Here is a 14,848-nt window from a genome sequence, read left to right as displayed (position 1 = left end):
TTGAAACATTGAAAATTTGAATGAGTTTTATGATCATTATTACTCCATGTTTGTTGTACTATAAAAGGATTCTTAATTGTCAATGGCATGTGTTAGCAAGTATTAAACTATCCCCACAAAAGTTCCCGTAAATTTTGACATCGTCATAAAAAATATCTGACGTCACAATGAAAAAGTAAACAATCGATACCAGAAACACCGGAAGTAACTTGCACGAGAAGCACTGTTATGGTTTTTTGCACAGACGCCCCTGATATGGGTTATCAGCCCGGATGGGAAATTATGGCTTGTGTACTTCCGCTCATTACACATATGCAAAAGCTATCATATCAATGCTAAGTATATGATTAATATATATATCAGGTTTGTCTTATACGCACACTAATCCATATACAGCAATCTGAGTGCAACACAAAAATTATTTTTAAAACTATGCATGCTAGGGAAGGAATAATTTATCGATACAAGTTTAATAAATAACACCAGTTACATGGTTAAAGGAATATTTGTAACCATAACGGTCCGCCATCTTATAATTCTGTTATTAATCATCCATGCAATTATTTTTTTTTTAAACAAAAGAGTAAAAACGTTCATCATGAATTGCAAAAACTGTGATATTTTGTGACGGAAATGTGCCATATACATCTGTATTCTGATAAATATTTAAGTTTTTATTTCGGAAAAAACTATAATCTATGATCTATTTGTATTTTCTTTTAAATGTCTTGTGACATTGCGACTTAAGCCCTGCTCACAACGAACCCACGACACATCTATGCAGCGCCACGACAAGAAATTTGGTCAAATCGTGGGTTATCTGTGACCGTTGTACGACAGTCGCACGATATTTTAAGCATCGTGGCGCTGTCGTGTGTCGTGGGACGAAAATTTAACATGCACCTTTTTTGCTCTACGATTTTTTTATCGTGTCACTGTCTTGTGGCTGTCGTGAGTGTGTCTTACCACAATCGTGCGACTGTCGTGTGATTAACACATTGTCGTGGGTACCAACATCAACCATTTTAAGAAAAAAAAAACAATCGTACGACTGTCGTACGACAATCTCAAGACTGTCGCAATACATTCGTGATACAGTCGCACGATTGTCTCACGAATACCAAATTTCGTACGATGCTCGCACAACATTGATTGTCTGTCGTACGAGTGGTACGTTTGTCGTGCAAAATCTTTTCGTTTTATTTAGAAGAATACAATTTGGCGGGAATGAATGTTTGAAAAAACATACCGTCTGCTGTTTAAGGAGGATGGCTTTTCCATCAGAACGATTACGTTTGGGCCTGCTGAAAATGCGCCTTGCCGGACTCCAACAAGAGCAAAATATCACCCATTTATTTCTCGGGAGCATCCTGGTTTAAATTCGCTGAACAATTATGATATAAACTAAAACGAAAAACGTCGTTTACTTGGACCGAACTATATTGTAAGCAAATTGCAAATGACTTGCAATAAGTCGGGCCTTCTATATATACTTGTAGTCCCGGAGTCAAACGTGCGAGTGACCCACGACTGATGTGCGACAGTTGTAAGACAGTCATACGACAGTGGCACGACAGTGACACGCGCATCCCATGACATAAACACCTGCAAAAATAGTCCCAAACAACTCATGATTGTCGTACGACTGTCGCGCGACCGACTTACGACAGTATTATTACAATTTTTGTTTCTGTCGTGTACCCATCGTGGAACTATCGTGGACATGTCATAGCTGATGTGAACATTCGACACATTTTTTTTGACATTTTGCACGACAGTGCCACGACAATTAATGTATAGATCTTCCAAGACAAAAAATCGTACGATCTGTTGTGACTGGGGTTTACGCATATCAATTCGTTTTCCTTGATTATGATTTCTTTGCAAAATATTTATAAAATTTTAAGGGATAACGGGTTATCATTGAAGAGGGACGAAAGATACCAGAGAGACAGTCAAACTCATAAATCAAAAATAATCTGACAACGTTATGGCTAAAAATGAAAAAGATAAACCGACAAACAATAGTACACATGATACAACATAGAAATCTAAAGAATAAGCAATACGGACCCCACCAAAACTAGGGGTGATCTCAGGTGCTCCGGAAGGGTAAGCAGATCCTGATCCACATGTGTCACCCGTCGTGTTGCTTATGTGGTAGCAAATCCGATAAATAGTCTAATTCGGTAGGTCACATTCCTGAAACGGCAGGGGATTGTAGTTACGACGTAAGGAACATATCGGAAATCATTTGTGAAACGGTTATTCAATAACGGTCAACTAACTCGTGATGGCGTCCGTAAAATTAACGAAGGGATGATTTCAACTTCACCATTTGGAACTCTTGGTTTAAAGGCTTCCTTGTGAGCAGCAACCCTCTATCAAGAAAATCATGATAGGAAATGCAAATATCGTATCAATTGGGAGATATATACCCCGTAGGCAGGTGCTGATGGAATGTTGCTACTTAGAAATTGAAACTTCACAATTGGAAAGCTGAAATCATCTCTTTGTCGTAAAGTTTGGTTTTTGAATATATCCTTTTATAAAATAATATCAAAATTTATACGAACTGATATCACTGATGGCCGATTTGCTAATTTTGTTTGGGTAATGAATTGTCATGGCAACATTTAATCAAATTCCAACAACAACAACATACACCTCACAACAAAATATTTGTCAGTCAAAGTAAAATCTTAACGACGATTGAACTTATCATTGTATCAAGCTGTGTGATCCAAAGCAGATGTACTGAATGGCGGTAGCAATATTTCACAAGTAGAAGCTAGGATATCCACAGTCTGTGTAAAATTAAGTAAATTACGCCAAAATATTCATTCGAACTTTAAGTAAAGAATGATAATCCGCCACAAAATTTACACATGGCATTTCAAGTCATATCAGTTTTAACAACTTTTCAAACAATCAGAATAATTAAACGTTGTTTTTATCATTTTTACAGCAACACCATTTCACTACCGACTATATATTGTTGTTTTGTTTTTTAATGTCAATTTAAATTATGTTTGGTTTTTATACCCCCGCTTTACAAAAAAGCGATGGAATATTAGTTTACCTCTGTCCGTCCGTCTATCCGTCAGTCTGTCCACCCGTCTGATGAATGTTTTTCGTCGCACCTTTCTCAGGAACTACATCATAAGGAATTCTGAAATTTGGTTTAAGGCCCAAGGTTTATATAAGTCAGCTATACCGTGGTATGCGTTTTCAGATTCATCACTTAACAACTTTTGTTCATCGAACACTTACACAATTTTTCACATGACATCCAAGTTGGAACTTTTCGTCAATTTTTTCTAAGGAACTTCTTTACAAGGATTTCTGAAATTTTATTTCACGGTCTATATGAATCAGCGAGACCGTGTGATGCGTTTTCAGATTCATCACTCATCAATACATAAAAACATTGTTTAAATATACCAAATGCATATTTGGGCGGGGGTATCATTAGTGAGCAATGTTTCTCGTTTCTCGTTTTGTTTATATAGATTAGACCGTTGGTTTTCCCGTTTGAATGGTTTTACACTAGTAATTTTGGGGCCCTTTATAGCTTGTTGTTCGGTGTGAGCCAAGGCTCCGTGTTGAAGGCCGTACTTTAACCTATAATGGTTTACTTTTTAAATTGTTATTTGTATGGAGAGTTGTCTCATTGGCACTCACACCACATCTTCCTATATCTAATAGCTGGCATTTGCACTTGTTTAAATTTAAAAAAAAGTGAATGCTTTATAAGTAAATCTATTGATGAATGTTTTTTTAATAAACATGATTATTAAATGATACGATTAAAACAGCCCTATTACTACCAAAACGGCATTTTTCATACTGGTGACGTCGTCCTGGTCATATAAATCACGTGATCTATATTGCTTTTCAGCTCGGTCCAATATTTCTAATACGAACTGGCAATGAATCCTGAATTACATGTAAACATATATTGTGCATGTAATTCAGGATTCATTGCCTGTTCGTATTGGAAATATTGGCCCTTTTTCCACATCATTGCCAGTCCGTATTGGAAATATTGGCCATATATTCACATTTGATGCATGTAATACAGCATTCAGAACAAGTCTGTACTGAAAAAGTTGGATTATTCCGTCGTCAAAATATAAGACTCGTCAAAATCATGATACATAATCGAATAGCCGCCATCTTATAGTATGTTAGCCTAAGACCTCAATCATTCTCCGTTTAACTCCCATGGTATGGTCATTTTTTAGTAACACCATGCACCTTGAGTAATAATGCATAACCATACAAGTGAACATTTTGGAAGCATATTAGATGAAATTGCTTTTTAAATTTAAGGGCATCACACGGTAACGATCCAATATCATTCCCGGCACAATGCAATAGTGAAGAATTTTGTTGCACAAGATGTATAGGTTTTAAACTGTACCTGTAGGATTTAATAATGTCCCCAATAAAAAAGTGTCCACCGGACATTATTTCCTAGTAAATACGGTCTCGGGACAATATTTACTTATTTATATGTGTCCTGGACACATTTTTCTATGAAAAAATGTCCTCAGGTATGAAAAAGTGTCCCTGAAAGTGGACATAATTAAATACTATACTTCAGTGATAAGATGTCCACCTGTACATTTTTTCACATGACATTTGTGTCCTCCTGGACTTTTTTTTATATATATGATTAAATAACATTCATTGCTAATTTATATTACTGACTGTATTCTACTCTATTATACTTTCTAATTTTTAATACACTAATTTTGTTACTTTGACAGGAAATACTTCAGTTATGTCATTGGCATTCATACCATGCTGATGTTCTTATAATATATATATGTTGTATGCAAGTTATCATTTTGTACAAAAATATTGTACAAATTATAATTTGTACTTTGACTTTGTACAAATTGTAATTTGTACAAAAAGTACTTGTACAAATTACAATTTGTACAAAAATGGGCAAAAATTCACTTATAACTTGTACAATAATTTATCATATGGATTTTGGTGCAAAAAGCATTGATACACATTATTGAATTTCTATTAAATGACCTGTAACACAGGACACATAGGTTACACAATTCAATCCTAGTTCTTTATCATTAGTTAGGGCAGGTGATCTAGTGATTTATGGAATCAGGTATTGCAAACCATCTTTTGACTCTCAAATCTATGACTGTGCATAAAACTTAACAGAAATCAGTTGAGACAATCTAAACTTTAAAAACATCATAAAACTTATGCAGAACAGACAGACGGACTTTTATTGTATAAGAAAACTAGTTGGTGTAGTATTATAAAATCATCAGACCCAACGGCATTGAACCATCAATCTTTTCACAAACAAAAGTGAAGTGGAATTATTCAACTAAATCCAATCTTTTGATGTACCAATTACAAATTTAAATTATCACTTGTTTAAAGAAAGATTTGATTGTTTTCATGACTTTATGAAATAACGAATAAGTGGCAACAAATCTTTTGAGATCCTTTTCACAATCATCAAAATGCTGTACACGATCTTTCACAAAACAAAATATCAAACTTATCAAATATAATCGTTTTTGCAAAGTTTATGAATAAAACAAGTTCCTCAAAATAACGATAAGAACTAATCAAACAGTACCATTGAATGATTTTTTTTAAAGAAAAAGTAGTTGATGTATTAAAAATTTGAAAAAAATCCTGTTTGTTTACTTTTTTTTCTTTTAAATATTTCGAAGATCAATCTGCCTTTAGTAGTTGTGTAAAAACGGTGTATTTTGTTAATACGGTTTAGTGTGTGGTCAGTTAATTACAGTTCTATCGTGTGAATCAATGCATTTTTCACCAAAAATTCATATTTAAAACTGTTGTACAAGTTATAAGTGAATTTTGGTCAAATTGTGTACAAATTGTAATTTGTAATTTGTACAGGCACGTTTTGTACAAATTATAATTTGTACAAAGTCAAAATACAAATTACAATTTGTACAATATTTTTGTACAAATTATAATAAGTACAAAATGAGAACTTGTACACAACATATGTATATCCACTTTCATCATGACATATGCATAAAACAGCATCTAGCTTGTCACAGTGTACCGCTAGTTTTTCCACATTTTCTTTTGCCTTCTTGTCATGGTACATATAGTACAGTTCTTCAAATTTAATTTTAAACTTTTCACATTTCCTTCTTATAGCTATGTTCTTCTTTTATTTAGATTTGTATTATAAGGATATTTCTTATAACTTATATAGTTGTAAATTTTTCTGTATTCCTTTCCATCCATTTTTTATTTTGTTTATATTAATCAATTTCTAATTAAACTTTCTTATTTTATTAAAATCAGGGCCGTAACTACATTGAGGCAAATGAGGAAAATGCCTCATGTTTGAAATTAAAAAAAAAAAAAAAAATTAAACAAAAGATTGTCTTTTTATCAAATTGTTTTCACGGAAAGTGTCTAACAAGAAGCAAGTTCTCTTCACTCTCTGGTGTCACCTCTGCATGTTTTTCGTCATCTATTTTTCTTTTTTACTTTTAGTTTTCAGAGTTGATGGTCTATTGTTTGAACTTCTGTGCCCCGTGTTTGTCTTTTGCTCATTTATTGTCCTACTTTATGACAATAGTCTGCGTGTTGATTTTCATTTGTAAACGTGTGGTTTTGCAATGTTGCATGCCCACCGATGTCCAGATATTATGCGAGAAAATATTTTAAGAATATACAAGACACAGAAAAAAATGGTCGTTTCTGCATGGAAAATTGAATTTGATATCTAAGAATTCACACCTGGCTCCTTTTGGTTGATAAAACTAGATAGCTGACATGGTTTAAGTTAAAATAAGGTCACCAATTTCCCGGTATCAAATAATTTGAAAAAAAAGAAATATTGTATTGCCATATGACCATTTCCATTGATGTGTTAAACTTGCATTAAGTCATGTTCAGACCCTTTTACAGAAAATAAAGAAATATGGAGTAAATGTGAACGAATCCTTATCGCACACAAAGTCAATGCATAAAAAATTACTAATGATCAATCATTTTGTCAAAGTTGCTGGAGGGTCTTTAACAATAAAATAATCATTAATGCCGTAAAACAGGGTCAAGATGGTCCCTAGTGTCGACTTAAGCAGTACTAGTATTTAAAGCATAATACTACACTGTCACTATATTTCAATCTAGTCATAAAAATATCACCAAAGTCTAAGCACAAAACAAGACTAAAACAGACAGACAAATCCGGTTTTTATGATTATGAGAATTACGAATTTTGCTTTGTCCTATAAATCGGTCTTTTAATGTTGTCCATAAAACCTTAAAGTCTTAAGTTACAATGAATCTATGTGTTTGCTTTCAGTTCAGAAAATTGTCGAAAAAAAGCTAAAAATTAATTGCGTTTCAATGTCAGAAAGAGTCCGGGAAACACTCAGGATGCACGATTTTGCGTTATTTTTCTCAGAGCTTCTGGGGGCCTTGAGCGGCCCCCTGTCCCTCGCCAAAAAATTTCCCCATCGCTCCGCTCGGCGATATATTTTGCCTCACTATTTGAAGAGGCTAGTTACAGCCCTGAAAATTCAAGCATAACAAAACATTATAATGACCATTGTACTACTTCCCTTGGAGGACACAATTTGTTAATAATAGTAGAATTTAATAATGTCCACCATGAAATAATGTCCTCTATTTCATAACATTCTGTAGTCAAGTGGACACTATTTCATAGCTATCGCTATTACAATCTGTCCATTTAGGGGACAATAATCAATGGCAATGGACATTATTGAATACCTAAATTCTAGGAAATAGTGTCCATGTGGACACAATTTCCCAGGACACTATTTTGCCTTACATACCAACAAAATTATCCAATATCATATCAGACTTGCCTGCCCAGCGCAGAATTTTATTGTACATTTAAAGAGATCGACATTATTGCCCGATTGACTGTTCTCTGAGTTACCAAGAGCATGGCAGATTATTGAAAAACTAACTATTAATATTTCATTAGGACGAGCAACTGAAAATATAATTTATTTTGTTAGCTCAGTTTTTATATAACGTTTAAGGGACGCAGGTTTCTACCGACCTAAGTCAGTATAATTATCAAATGCAACATGTGTTGCTCTATCTATTCGAAACAAATGCTTGTTGTACGCATTTAAATTACAACCAATAAATTATATGGTCTTAAATGGTACTTTAAAATGAATTACTTGTTACACCGGTTTGTTAAAAGGACAGAAATAGGGTCCATTTGTCTCGTATCTGATTGAGAGAAAGTTAAATAACATATAAACTGGTCAAATATTTTGTTGAATAAACTTATTACTGTTAATGTTGTAAATCAAACCTTTTGACCTTTTTTTTTACATCAACTCTGTTGATGCCATGCTGAGAATTTCTATTAATTGCAATTTTTCGGATTCTCAAAAAAACATAATGAAAAACATGGATCTAAATAATTCATTTTCATCCAGAACTATGTGTATGGCAAATCCTGATTGGTCGTTGAAACTATTGTATACTAGGTACTCCAGGTATGATGCATTATACCAGATGCAAAATAATATGTTTATCTTATACCTAAAAGAAATATATTATAAAAAGTTTTGGCTACGCTGTGACGAGACACGTAATTTGAAATGCAGAACTGCTGCTTCTTGTTTAAAATTTAAATGTTCCTAAATTTCCCCAGAATGGTGGCTGAATGTGCATCTGTTGAATAATGCCAAACTTTGAATCTCTCAAATTTGTTACGAAAAGAGCTTATTTAACTCTGTAACATTGCTAAACGCCAAGACACCATACTTCCATTTATTTTTATTAAACGAAAAATTCTGAAAATAAAAGTAAATGATTGTTAAATATTTGTGCTACAATCATTCTTAACAGTGAAATCTGTTTCAAAGGCTACTAAATCCTTGAGTCGAGTTATCTGTTATTTGAAAATATAAATATGTTGGTTATTTCCTAGGTGAAAAACATCAAACAGTTCTCACTGTAATTTGATGTGTTCTCGTGTTTTCAGTTGGAAAGTGCCGAGAACAGAAATCGAATATGTGTGTTTATCTGCATTCTAAACATGAATGGGTATAAAACAATTCTGGCAATAGCATGCACCCATAAAGTTATAATCCCAGCATGTTCGATTACATCTTAAAATAAAATGTGGTATGATTGCCAATGAGACAACTATTCACCAGAGACCTTATAGCATTTAATTTTAGAACTATAGCTCACCGTACAGCCTTCAACAATGATCAAAACCCATACCACATAGTCAGCTCTAAAAGGTTCCGAAACGATTAAATGTAAAACAATTTAAACGAGAAAATTAACGGCCTGATTTATGCATCAAACAATGAACAAGAAATAAATATGATGTACAGCAGCAAACGACATCGTTACAATGCACTGAATTATTGGCTCCTGACTTGACACAGTCACATATAGAGTAAGGCGGCGTTAATATACTCTTTTGTTGAATTCTTTTGTTTTTAATCCTCATTCACTGTGACAGTGTACCATAAAATACCATCAATAGAAGACCAAGATATTAAAAATGTTTGCAATTCTTTTCCTAAATTGCTGATCATAACGTTAGATTTTCTAAAAAACAGACCTGTTTACCTTATAGAAATGACCTCAATAGTTAAATTTGGAAATTGTTGCAAAAACATCTTCCTATAATTAGTAAAGACATCGGTCTAGGACTTAATATTTTGAATGGATCTGACTTTGCTATTTTTGTAAGACGAATTGACAAGTAAACCGGTGGTGTTATCATAGTTTATCAAATTTAGGGGCATGTCAATATGACTGACAAAATTTTGATAAAGAAGTAGAGATACGTCAATGAATATGCAAGTGACACTTGTACGTTTAATGCTGGTCCTCAAGGCCCTTACATGTGATGTTGTCCTTGAAATGGCATTGGCAAATGGACTTGCTTAGCAAAAAAAGTGCTTGAACGTGAGCAAAATTATGCAGCTCTTCCTTCCACGTCGTCTCTCTGGTAGTTATGCTTCAACTGCAGGCACGCGTGCATCCCACCTGATGAACTAAACTTCTAGGCATTTGTATAAACAAAACATGTTAAAGAATTGATTTCATATAATTCAAGTTGTTTTAAATCAATAGTTAAATATCATAAAACGTCTGTATTCGAAATAAGGATTCTGTTCCTTCTGATGTTTCAATGTAACCATATGGAAATTTTATAAAAAAAATCCACTTACAGTCTCCTCGTATTCTTATACTTATCAATTATATACATAATGTATATTATATTACTGCAGGCAATGCCACATTCCATGAAACAGGTTTTTAAATAATGATATAAGTTTAAAAGTACAAAGTATGGACCTATTAAAGTACACCTTTTTGGGTGGTCTTGACTTCAGTGACCAGCACGACGATTTTGGAAAATAAAAGTTTCATGTGACTTGCAAACCAAAAATGCTAGCACAACAAGGACAAACAAGCGTAAATAAATGTTATAAAAGTTAAAATAAAACATGGTGTGTGATACCTCCGCTGAAGGTTTGACTTGATTGCTACAAAATCTTCTATTTCACAAAGCAGGTGCAGATTTAGGATTTTGAAAGAGAGAGAGAGAGAAGGGGTTGGTTGGGTGGTGGAAAGGGGGGGGGACTAGCTAGCAAATATTTGGAACTGATGCTCAAATATATTTATTTATCATATATGTAGCTGCCTCTCTTAAATCACCTATGCAAAATGTAATGAAATAATACATATTATTGCAGCGACCGCTGCCACCACCCGTAATGGGCAAATATGACAAATTGGGTATGTGGTTGTCAGCTTCCTTTGCACTTTCCCACCCGGGCATTTCTATGAATAAAAGAGCCTGGACAAGGTTTCAATCCCACTAGGTGTGGGAAAAAACTTTGCCGTAGGGAACTGTACAGAAATCGGAAAAATGACCCCATTGCCATTACTGTATATGTACCTCAGACTTTGGATGACCAATGAAGTCTTCAGGTGCACTTTCCCACTCAGGAATTGATACGAGTGGAAGATATGGATAATAGCTTTCATTCTTACCACCTAAGGTCAAGAACTTTGCCGTAGTCTGAGGTACATATACAGGAGGGGAGGGGGAGCGGAGGACAGGGGACGTGAGCTATAGATTTTTTTCAGGACAAATTTTGGTGACAAGTCAAAATCAATTTTAGCATTATAAATAGTGGCAGCTGAGGGTGAAACAAACAATTTTTTTTTTTCAGGGCCAAAAACTGGAAACATTTTTTGTTTCCAAAACAAAATCCATAGCTCACCACCCCACCCCCTTGCCTTTATGTTTTATACTCAACAATAATAATAGCCTCCCCCCGAAAATCAATTGGTAGCTGCCTTATGGGTTCGGCAATGATGCTGCTTTGAGTCTTGATCAGGGGTTAATGAAGTACGTTATTTAAAAAAACCAAAAAAAACTGTAAAATTTAGACAGCAATTTCTGTAAAGAACTATACTAATAATTATCAAAAATATCAATTTTACTCAAAAATAGTTTCCTCCTTAAATATATACACGGTAAAACTAATGTCCTAAATGCCTAGTTTTGTGTACACTTAACCTACACAAGGCCTACATTGACTATCGACTGTGTGTAGATAAAACATCATTTAAACTACATGTAAACATTGAGTTTTATCAATGGGAATGCAATTGTGTTTAGTTTACGTGTGAGTTACACTAACACAACACCGATTTTTGAGCAATTGTTGCTACAACTACCTTTTCCTCAAAATCTATTGAGCAAGCTGTTGCGAATGAAAACTTAAAAGTGCTTTCTTATTGTCGTCATCTCTCAGCAAACATTGCCAATTTTGAGGATTTTGTTTTGACTCTGGATTCGTCTGTGTATTCCCTTTCCCCTAAATATAGCTCTTGCTTCTTATAACAAATGCGCAGGATATTCTATCTTATCTACCTCGTGATGTATTTCAAGTTTATCACCATGTTCACATTAAGAGGCTGACAATATAATCATGATGCATGTGTCTGATGTAATGAAACACAAACTTGCACGGGTCATGATTCGAATAGTCGTTACTGTTGATGCTGTCATTACTGTTTCGCTATTCCATGACATGGGTCGACGTGCTATGGATTGTGTTTGGGAAGGCAAAAAGCTTTGGATAAATATATATCTATGACCTTTCAAATGCACCTGGCAATGAGTGATTACACACATTTATTGTGAACCATGTCTTTACCGGTTGTAATATGGTTCTCTGATTGCTTGAAAAACTGCGTGAGAGATATTGCTGGCATTTGAAGATGTTACTTTAACATAAAGAATGATAATTGATCAGCCTAAATCACCGAGGTATAATTGTAAGATCACATAAACTTATCAGATGGGGTTATTACATGTAACATGGTTAACGAATCAAGAAAATAACTATTTGCGCAAAAGAAAAGACCAATTGAGGGTATTCCCTCAACTTGGTTTAGTCTTTTCCAGCATGTAAAACGTGCAATATACTAAGGCAGGTGTTTAGGGGGACGAACTTGGAATTGGCTCTTATGCTACCCAGTTCAGGCGCTAATGGATGGCGAAGGGACAACGAGGATCAGTTTTAAATAACTCTTTCTAAGGCCTCATCATTTTGTCAGAAGTTTGTACATTATGGATGTACTGGGGAATGCTGTTCAATGCCAAAAAAATGCTACATCCTCAGCATCAGAAAAAAAAGCCATAAAATCTACAGTTTAAATGGACACATACTACAACAAGTCAAGCATAACCCGTATCTAGGCCTCAAATGGACCACCCACATATTAAACGTGGCAAAGAAAGCATATTTAACATTGAAATTGAGAATTGAAATTGGGAATGTGCCAAAGAGACAACAACCCGACCATAGGGCATACAACAGCAGAAGATCACCAACAGGTCCTCAATGTAACGAGAAATTGTCGCAGCCGGAGGCTTCCTTCAGCTGGCCCCTAAACAAATATATACTAGTTCAGTGATAATGAACACCATACTAAACTCCAAATTGTACACAAGAAACTAAAATTTAAAATAATACAAGACTAACAAATTAGGCTTTCAAAGTAGAAACTTGAAAAATTGCCCCAAGATTTAAAAAAAAAACAGCCTACATCTCGCTCGTCAGATCAACGATGGAATATTGAGTCATAGTATGGGACCCCTACACGGTAACAAACATAGATAAGCTAGAAAGTATACAACGTCAAGAGAGGACGGGTGTGTCTCCAATATGCTTGCCCAACTGAAACTACAAGACCTCTAGACAATTGAAGACGAACAGTGTAGAAGTTGATATGTATGTACAAAGTGGTTTAGGGGCTGATTCCCGCTACTGAACCAGACGAATTTCTCGAAAAAGCACGTCCTAAGAGAAACATAACTGCCAAGAAGTTCGAAGAATATCACTCAACAAATATTGTGGAAAAGCAAGTGAAGAATCACTCTAAGTTTTTTGACATTCCACGAATCAAAACACCACAATACTCAAACTCATTCTTTGTAAAGACAGTGATCGCGTCGAATCAGCTAGCTAGACGACACTGTAGTGCGCGCATCAAGCGTAGAGAGCGTCACATCCGCTCTTACGCCTCGTCAATAAATCGGCAGCGCTCTCTCAAACCGTTATATTAAAGACAGAATTGGTATCGACAACGTATTCATACAGATAAAGATACAGAGGATATCGCGGTTGTTGTGATATTTGGAAAATCGGGTCCCCCGTGCACTGCTTTGTTTGCATGTTGTGGTGACTATGAATAAACATGTATTTTTAGCCAAATATAGTAGTAATTTGGAAATTGTTTTAGTACTTAAGTAATTTTATTTTGTTTTAATCGATCTATCTAAAACTTTAAATCAAAGATATGGATTGAGAACTCATTTTTGAAATTGACGCCATATTTTCTTTTTCGTTCACCGGAAGTGTTTTTTTTAATTTACTACAGAATAAAATGAGTGGTTTTCTATGTCCACCATTTTGAATATTACCGGAAGTAAGGTTTTTACAAAGATATGTGTTATACATTGTATCCATGAGAAACACAAAAAAAAGGATCCTGCACAATGAAATGATAGTAGCAATACATTTAAACACATTTCAATTACCCTCCCTAAAAATAAGCTTATGCTAGTACTATGTCCGCCATGTCGGAATTTACCGGAAGTAGGGTTGTTTGAAGACATCTAATCTATGTCATATATTCAAAAGTATTATATAACAAAGGTTGGACCAAATATTATGTTAGTAGCATGATAAAAACCATCGATATAGGGCTCAATTAAGTATGATATCCGCCAATTTGGATTTTACCGGAAGTGAGACATGTTTTTTCAAATGCCTCCCTATCTGAAATAAAAGAGAAATTGTTGAGGAAGGTCTATGCCAAATGTCATGCTTGTAGCAGGATGTACACAATTCGATATGAAATATGCTTGTAGCCGCCACACAATTTGTTTGATTCCGTAAGACGATAAAAGAGGGACGAAAGATACCAAAGGCACAGTCAAACTCATAAATCGAAAACAAACTGACAACGTCGTGGCTAAAAATGAAAAAGACAAACAAAAAACAGCACACATGACACAACATAGAAAACTAAAGAATAAACAACACCAACCCCCCAAAAAACTAAGGGTGATTTCAGGTTCTCCTGAAGGGTAAGCAGATCCTGCTCCACATGTGGCATCCGTCGTGTTGCTTATGTGATAACAAATCCGATAAATAGTCCCCCAAATCGTGTTCCCTTAAGGGCATTTTGCAGATGGGACTGTTGCTAAGAATAGACAACACAGTCTATGGTATGCAAGTATTTGTTGTTTTCATTTATATAA

General features: G+C 34.7%; 1 protein-coding gene across 1 annotated transcript in view; it reads left to right on the top strand.

The window, feature by feature from the left end:
• Nucleotides 1-14,848, top strand: part of LOC139526555 (uncharacterized) — a 55,278-nt gene that overhangs the window by 16,418 nt on the left and 24,012 nt on the right. The gene's annotated exons all lie outside the window — the stretch shown is intronic.

This window comes from Mytilus edulis, chromosome 6, assembly GCF_963676685.1.
Source record: "Mytilus edulis chromosome 6, xbMytEdul2.2, whole genome shotgun sequence".
NCBI classification, from domain to species: Eukaryota; Metazoa; Mollusca; class Bivalvia; order Mytilida; family Mytilidae; genus Mytilus; species Mytilus edulis.
This window is presented reverse-complemented; position numbering and strand designations above follow the sequence as displayed.